This window comes from Setaria italica, chromosome IX (genome assembly GCF_000263155.2).
Source record: "Setaria italica strain Yugu1 chromosome IX, Setaria_italica_v2.0, whole genome shotgun sequence".
Classification (NCBI taxonomy): domain Eukaryota; kingdom Viridiplantae; phylum Streptophyta; class Magnoliopsida; order Poales; family Poaceae; genus Setaria; species Setaria italica.
Genome location: NC_028458.1, coordinates 41,743,876 through 41,751,763, shown reverse-complemented (window position 1 = coordinate 41,751,763; position 7,888 = coordinate 41,743,876). Strand labels below are relative to the sequence as shown.

The following is a 7,888-nucleotide window of genomic DNA, read 5'->3' as shown; positions in this document are numbered from 1 at the left end:
AATCAAGCTTCACTTATGGAAGAGGGCTTATCATTTAAGAATCTAATAAATCACACTGATGATTATAGCTTCCAAACATAACTGTTTGCTAGACAAATTAGTAGCACGAAAGATCGCAAACAGATTTAGAGTTTGGAGCACGATCAGTAGACTGCTGACGAAACATAGATACAAGCAGGATTTTGCAGTTGGAAAAAAATAATAATGATTCAAAACAATGTACTTTATGGTCATTTATCCTTAAAAAACAACCATAAACTTCATATAATTGTCAGGGTTAAAAACCCATTCTGGTATATAAGCCACCTTAACAACATAAGTCCCCTGGAACAAGCGTTGATAAGCATGTACCTTATCAATCTTTGATTATTCTTTTGTTCTTTCACAGAAAAATAGGTACTCGATACAAATTTCAACATTTAACAAGTAACATCTTATCTCCTAGCCCCGGTAGGTGCTCCCAAATACAATTTTGACTTTAACAAGTAACATCATATCTCCCATATCTCCTACCAATTAATGCAAGGATGGACATATACTATTAATACCAATATTCACCTAATTGTTAAGAGATTAAATGGTATGGGAAATTATTAGAGGATAAATCTTATCTATTGGGCTAACCCTAGTGGGTAGCTATATAGCAGTCATACATGGGCCTTATTGGGCCATAATACACACATACACCAACACTCCCCCGCAGTCTGAACTACCGACGCAGCGGAGTTGCAGACTGGACATGAAAAGAAAGGCACACACACAAGCCCCCCCACAGACGCAACTAGCCACAGGTGATGTTGAGGCTGGAGCGAAACTCGGTGAAGGCAGGTGACGGGAGGCCCTTGGTGAAGATGTCAGCAAATTGAGAGGTGGTCGGGACGTGGAGGACCCGAACATCGCCGATGGCGACCCGATCCCGGACGAAGTGAAGGTCAATCTCCACATGCTTGGTCCGCTGGTGCTGAACAGGGTTGGTGGAGAGGTACACCGCACTGACGTTGTCGCAATAGACAAGAGTGCTCCAGGAAGAAGGGGTGTGGAGCTCGGCAAGGAGCTGCCGAAGCCATGATGCCTCGGCCACGCCGTTAGCGACAGCGCGGTACTCCGCCTCGGCACTGGAGCGGGAGACCACCGGCTGACGCTTGGACGACCAGGACACCAGGTTGCCACCCAAAAAGACGGCGTAGCCGGAGGTAGAGCGCCGAGTGTCCGGACACCCGGCCCAGTCAGCGTCGGTGTAGACAACGAGCTCAGTGGAGAGAGACCTGTGAAGGAGGAGGCCGTAGTCCACAGAGCCCCGGAGGTAACGGAGTAGGTGCTTGAGAGCAGTGAGATGGGGCTCCCTGGGATCATGCATGTGGAGACAAATCTGCTGAACCGCATAAGTGATATCCGGCCTGGTGAAAGTGAGGTACTGAAGGGCCCCAGCCAGACTCCGGTACGCAGTAGCATCTTTCACAGGAGTGCCGTCGGCCTCTGACAACTTGGCCTGAGTGTCAACTGGAGTGGAGCAGGGCTTGCAGTCAATCATCCCAGCTCGCTCCAGGATATCAAGAGTATACTGCCGCTGGTGAAGAAAGAGGCCAGCCGGACGAGGCTCGACGGTGACCCCAAGAAAGTGATGGAGCACACCCAGATCCTTCATAGCAAACTCCTGCTGAAGTGAGGTGATGATCCGCCGTAGGAGGGACGGACTGGAGGCAGTGAGGACAATGTCATCAACATAGAGCAGCAGATAAGCAGTCTCCGCACCATGGTGATAGATAAACAGTGAAGTATCGGACTTGGCCTCCACAAAATCCAGCGTCAGTAGGTAGGCAGCAAACCGCGAATACCAAGCTCGAGGGGCCTGCTTGAGGCTATAAAGTGACTTGTTGAGCCGGCAGACCATATCAGGCCGAGAAGAGTCAACAAACCCCGCTGGCTGGCTGCAGTAAACAGTCTCAGTTAGAGTACCGTGCAGGAAGGCGTTCTTGATGTCGAGCTGATGCACGGGCCAGGAGCGGGAGAGAGCCAGTGAGAGAACAGTCCGGACAGTAGCTGGCTTGACCACCGAACTGAACGTCTCATCGTAGTCGACACCAGGGCGCTGAGTGAAACCCCGGAGAACCCAGCGAGCCTTGTACCGCTCGAGGGTACCATCAGCCCGCCGCTTGTGTGTCCAGATCCACTTGCCGGTGACGACGTTGGAGCCAGGCGGACGGGGCACCAGATCCCAAGTCTGGTTGGCGAGGAGCGCCGCGTACTCCTCTTCCATCGCGCGGCGCCAGTGAGAATCCGACAGGGCGCCGCGGACGGAGGAGGGTACAGGAGAAACCTGCGACGCGCCAGCATCGCTGAAAGAGCTCGGGGCTGCAGGGTACCAGCCGCAAGTCGCGTCACTATAGGGTGAACGTGACGCGGGTGCTAGTGTAGGAGAGGCGGATGGTACACCGACGGCGTGACACGGGCAGTCGGGGCCGGCAGAAGTGGTGGTGGTGTAGGCGTCGCCGACGGAGAAGAGTCCACCGGCGATGACTGAGGCGGCGACGGCGGTGGTGGGGCCGGCTGCAGGTCCAGGGGAGCCGGCCGCGCCCGGCGCTGGTAGACGCGCACGGGCTGCGCAAACCGGACAGCAGGTGCTGCGGGCGGTGCCACCGGTCCCGCGCAGGGCGAAGGGGTAGAGGCAGCACCAGAGGCCGGCACCGTCGGACCCGCGCTGGGCGCAGGGTCAGGGACAGCACCGGTGGACGTCGAGCCCGATGAGAACCACGGCGGAGCAGTACCTGCAGGACACAACGGTAGCGGTGGCTGGTCCACCGGGTCAGTGGGAAATAGGGAGGAGAGATCAGGGTCGGAGGTGGAAGGAGGTGGGGAGGTGGTTGAGTAAGGGAAGACGGACTCGTCAAACACCACGTGGCGAGAGATGAGGACCCGCCGAGAGGAGAGGTCAAAGCAACGGTACCCCTTGTGATCCGGGGAGTACCCGAGGAAGACGCACTGAGTCGAACGGGGAGCCAGCTTATGAGGAGCGGTGGCAGCGGTGTTAGGATAACACGCACACCCGAAGACCCGAAGGTGATCGTAGCGGGGGGAGGTACCGAAGAGAGCGTGGTGTGGAGTGGGAGCGGGGCAGGCAACGGAAGGTAGTCGGTTAAGGAGATAGGTGGAGGTGTGAAGACTCTCAGCCCAGAAGGGGGCAGGGAGAGAAGACTAGAACAGAAGAGAGCGCATGGTGTCGTTCGTGATACGAATCATGCGTTCAGCCTTACCGTTCTGGGAGGAGGTATAGGGACATGACATGCGTAGGTGCACGCCGTGAGAGAGGAAGAAGGCACGGGAGGTGGTGTTATCAAACTCGCGGCCGTTGTCACATTGGACGGCCTTGATGGTGAGACCGAACTGAGTGGACACCCAAGCGAAGAAGTGGAGAAGCGTGGGGAAAGTATCAGACTTGGCACGCAAGGGAAAAGTCCAAGAATAATGAGAGAAATCATCAACCACAACAAGATAGTACTTATAGCCAGAAATGCTCAGAACAAGCGATGTCCATAGATCGCAATGTACAAGATCAAACACATGGGTCGCATGTGAAGAGGAGGTAGGAAAAGGAAGTCGAACATGACGGCCCAGTTGGCACGCCTGACACAGGTGCTCATCATGAGCCCGAGTACATGGTATGTCGGAACTACGACTAAGCTATGTCAGGACAGCACGGCCAGGATGACCAAGACGCCGGTGCCATGTAGTGGAAGAAGCTGTGGCGGCAAAAGCAGCTGAAGAAGCGGAGGGCGAAGCGGAAGAAGTGGACGCAGGAAATCGGAGGGAGTAAAGGGGCCCGGTGCTGTCACATCGGAGAAGAGGTCGCCGGGTAGCCAAATCCTTCACAGTAAGACCAGAGGAGTCAAATTCAACAGAACAGGAATTGTCAGTGGTAAAACGGCGAATAGAAAGAAGGTTGTGAACCATGGAGGGAGCAACAAGAACATCAGAAACCCGAAAAGAACCGGGAGTGTGAGCTGTACCCACGGAGATGATAGGAAGACAAGAGCCATTTGCGACCATGATAGACGAAGGGTGGGAGGAAGAAGGAGGGTGAACGGAAGAGAGGATACCAGGGTCGGGTGTAGTATGGAAAGTGGCACCTGAGTCGGCGATCCAGTCCTGACCGATTGGAGGAGTCAGGGCCATGGTGCCGAAAGAGCGTGCCAAGGCTGTCGGGTCCCACCCGACAGGCCCAGGCGAGGCCCCGGGAGGTGGAGCCCACGGCGACGCAAACGGAGCAGCCGGGACAGCGCCAGCGAGCATGGCGGTCGGAGGATGAGGCTCGCCTCCGGTGGCCTGGAAGGGCCACATAGAGATGCGCCCTGACCATGGGTTGGCAAAGGACGGCCAGGGAGAGCCCCGTGGAGGCGCCGGTGTGCCCGCCGGAGTGCCCCCACCACGCCCCCCACCACACCCCCCACCGCGGCGACGGCGGCCGCCACGGCCCCCCCTAGGAGGAGGAGGACCAAGAAGGGACGACGGTGGCGAAGCGGAGGGTCGTGGCGGTGGAGTCACAGCAAGAGCGGTCGAGGAAGACGCGGAGCCCGGCGCAGGAAGGGACCCAGGCTGGATGCCCTGAGTAAGCTCCTCCATGACAAGGTCATCACGGACCTGCAGGAAGGTGGGGAAGGGCCGCTGCCGGGTGATCCAGGTGCGGAGGTGGGCGTAGCGCTCGTTGAGGCCGCGAAGAACGTTGAGAACCAAGATCCGGTCCTCCACGGCCCAGCCAAGGTCACCGAGGGAGTCCGCCATGGTCTTCATCTTCCGGCAGAACTCGCCAACGGAGAGGTCGCCCTGGACGAAAGTGCGGAAGCTGGCGTCGAGACGAAGAGCCCGGGCTTCGGCGTTGCCCAGGAACTGGGCCTCGAGCGCCAGCCAGGCCCGGCGGGCGGTGGTGTCGGGGGTGCCGCGGACGAGGTCGTGGAGGTCGAGGGAGATGGTGCCCAGGATCCACGACAGGACGATGCTGTCGAGGCGAAGCCACGTAGCTGTCCGGGCCGCAGGGAAGGTGTCGACGAGGACATGGTCATCAAGGGCGTAGCGGCGGAGAATGAGCAGCACCATGTCCCGCCAGCGGGCGTAGGAGGGCGACTCAGGGTCGAGGACGACGGGGACCAAGCTCTTGATGTTCTGAACACCCCCGGCCTGGTAATGGAGCTGCGCGACGAGGGGATCGGCCGGGTATTATTGAAATTCAGCAACTGATCATGGCAAAATTGTTTATTTACCAAAGTATTAGAATCCTGGATTCATAACTCTCCCATGTAGACATTTGTAAAATTAGTATTTGTTACCAGACAGCCAGGCATTCTCTAGTATATTTATCCATCAACATATAGCCTATAGGCCATTGTTCCTTATAAACACAACAAAGCAAATGAGCACAGCTCAGGCCTCAAGAGCAACTAATCAAGTTCCAACATCACTGCAAATATCATACTGAAACATCTTTGGTCCAAGAAAGAACTCATGTACATGTCACAAAATAGCAAAAGTTCAATTACCGAGAGCCCTTGGCAATTATGTTGCCCGTTAGATGGGAAAAATAAATATGATCAATAATTACTGAGTTTAGCATAGTAAATAAAAAAAGAATTTCGCAAACCATTTATAACACTTTGAACTTACCCGTTTACCTTTACCTTCACATGAGCATAAAAAAATTAGAAAAATCAAAATACATCTCAGGTGTTGAGCATTCTATAATACAGAACAATATCAGGAATCACGCAAAGGTATCTCATCTCCAAGAAACAAGAATAGTGCAATTTCTATTCAATAGTATAGATATGGCTATGCTGCTTTAAAAACAAGAATAGTGCAATTTTCTATTCAATATTATAGATATGGCTATGCTGCTTTAAAATACTAACGTGTGCAAACAACAATATAGCAAGTTACCCTGTCGATTTACCCTGTCGTTCACTCACAATATTTAAGGCACATCATGGCATTAGGCCATGATTTCATTAGCACTTGTAAAAACACTACTACTTGCATGAGAACTGGGAAAGTTAAGGTTGTATATGAAATCTTGCCCACGGCTGAGTTTATAGATACATCTAATAAGCTATGAGTTAGAACATTCAGTAAGTACACACTATGTTGTCACTGACAGAATGAGGATGGCAGCTTATATGAGTGACATTTAAATTTTCGGAAAGATGCCATTATAGTGTAGCAGCTGCATTTTCAGAACAATTTCAGAACTATCCATAGCAGCTGCAATTTCAGAATATTTGGTTTCTAAACTATATCTACACATCAACAATGGCAATTGTTTTACATGCTAAGCACTAAGCAGGCAATACACAATCAATTGTCAAACCAAGACAGGTGGGATCAATCAAAGAGCTGTGCTGACAGTGAAAGGATATTCAGTCTTGTAAGGTCCAGCTACTCATTTAGGTAAAGCAAGAATCAAACTTCTTACATGAGATGATCAAGAACGAGTTTCCCCCCACGCTCCTAGATTGTTCAAAAAAATCAGTTGCTCCTCTGAAGCCTGCACATGACAAATTAGTACCTATTAAATGATAATGAAACCATCAATTTATATCAGTTGCTCCTCTGAAAGTAGCAAAAAAAAAATGAACCTGCAAATTAAGAACTTCTAAAGGCCTTCTCCTCCACCTTCTCCCATCACTTCCAGGCACATGAAACAAAATGGCATCAGGATTATAGAAAAGAAAGTGCAGCAGGACAGACTACTTGGGAGGGTTTTAATCACTTTTCTATTTTTGCAGTATGAAACCAGAATATTAATAACTTGACAGACCATTTATTTTTTGGGTTGTAGTTCTAACTCAAATGATCATGAAGCCTCTTCTTGTTTGTTGTTGTAATATCCCCTTATCCTTCCACACTTCTACAATAATTTCCAATGAGGCAGTTATTCCTTGTAGGAATTCTTAAGAAATTACTCCTGACAGGAAGGCAAGGCAAAATCAAAATTATTAGCACAAAATTATTGATTAAAATCGAAAAAACTCTTGTGTGAGCACCTTGTTTGCAAGCATCTAATGCAATGTGTGCTTAGGGCTGATGAATGAGCCCCTTAAAAAAATATATACACGTGCTTAAAATTTTCTAAAGAAAGAAGAACAACCAGCTACTGTATTGATATTAGTGAAGTTAAACTACAGAATGGTATGATCAAATGAGACATTCTCCAAGTGAGAGAAGGAATTGCTCATACCCAAACTTGTGCCCAGAAGATCTGCTAACCGGAATAGGAAATTTTTATTACTCAATATTGTTGTAGTAACAAGACCATTAGAGTGCCAAGTCCATTTATGAGAACACCACACAATTGAAAAAATAGGTCCAGATACTATAAAGAGTAAACCAGCATCTTACAAAAATAAATTACCAGGAGAATTCAATATGAGTTGTTCTTTGATATGCCAAATTGAAAAAGATTCCTATGGTTTCCAATTTATATAGTAAAGAATTAGTATTACACATGTGCAGTATTACTACATGGCTGAATCTTATAATAAGCGTACCTCTTTGCTTAAATTTAAATTAAAAAAATGTGCACATGGAGCTAATCTCAATACCTTTAGGAATGTCAAAAGAAGTTCCGCAAGAATCCAAAAGATGAGATTTGTGACAGATTTCAGCCTGCAATGCTTGGCAAAATGTTTCCCTGTCAAACAGACAAATTTCACAAATGATCAGAAACGCTTACTTGCCCAATCTAGATGTCGTCTTTAGAGTAATACACTGCTATACTGAGTATGGAGATAAATGTCTGGAGGATTGCATCAATTAGATCAGCCAGAAAAATTGATTGGCATGAACCTTAGATCGTGGCAGCCCTCACAGCGACGGCGGTAAATATCCCATCCATAGCACCGCT

The 7,888-nt window shown here is 50.0% G+C and overlaps 1 long non-coding RNA gene across 1 annotated transcript; it reads right to left on the bottom strand.

Moving 5' to 3' along the window:
- Nucleotides 1–6,366: 6,366 nt before the first annotated feature.
- LOC106804545 lies at nucleotides 6,367–7,625 on the bottom strand. Its single transcript, XR_002676059.1, has 3 exons — nucleotides 7,587–7,625; nucleotides 6,803–6,949; nucleotides 6,367–6,669 (listed from the first exon to the last, which is right to left on the bottom strand). It is a non-coding gene; the product is annotated as an uncharacterized LOC106804545 (long non-coding RNA).
- Between the last annotated feature and the right edge of the window lie 263 nt (nucleotides 7,626–7,888).